We start from the raw sequence: 317 nt of genomic DNA on the forward strand, positions 1-317 counted from the left end.
AAAAACGGCGCTGCAAACCACGCCACTAAAAGCTATGCCACTTTCTCCAACCAACCTATCCTGTAAGAATATGCAACTTTACCAAACACCCCATTTCCTTCTAGAATCAGACAACAACCCCCAGTTTAACTGTCCAGATGCTGATCTTGCCTCATAATTGCTGCCCACACTGAAGCGTGCTTAGGGAGTGTACACACAAAACCAGATCTATCAGTTCCAACTCGTCCACCATAACTGCTCCAGCAACTGACTTATGTTCTCTGAAGGGTCTGCTCCTCTTCCTCTGCAGGCCAGGGCCACCTACAAGAGCTCCTGCT

At 48.3% G+C, this 317-nt stretch overlaps 1 protein-coding gene across 1 annotated transcript in view; it reads right to left on the bottom strand.

Moving 5' to 3' along the window:
* The window catches only part of LOC104407655 (E3 ubiquitin-protein ligase CBL-like), a gene marked incomplete at its 5' end in the record, with an annotated part of 9,469 nt that overhangs the window by 922 nt on the left and 8,230 nt on the right, over positions 1-317 (bottom strand). The window lies entirely within an intron of this gene.

Source organism: Nestor notabilis, unplaced genomic scaffold (genome assembly GCF_000696875.1).
Source record: "Nestor notabilis isolate BGI_N333 unplaced genomic scaffold, ASM69687v1 scaffold24596, whole genome shotgun sequence".
NCBI classification, from domain to species: domain Eukaryota; kingdom Metazoa; phylum Chordata; class Aves; order Psittaciformes; family Psittacidae; genus Nestor; species Nestor notabilis.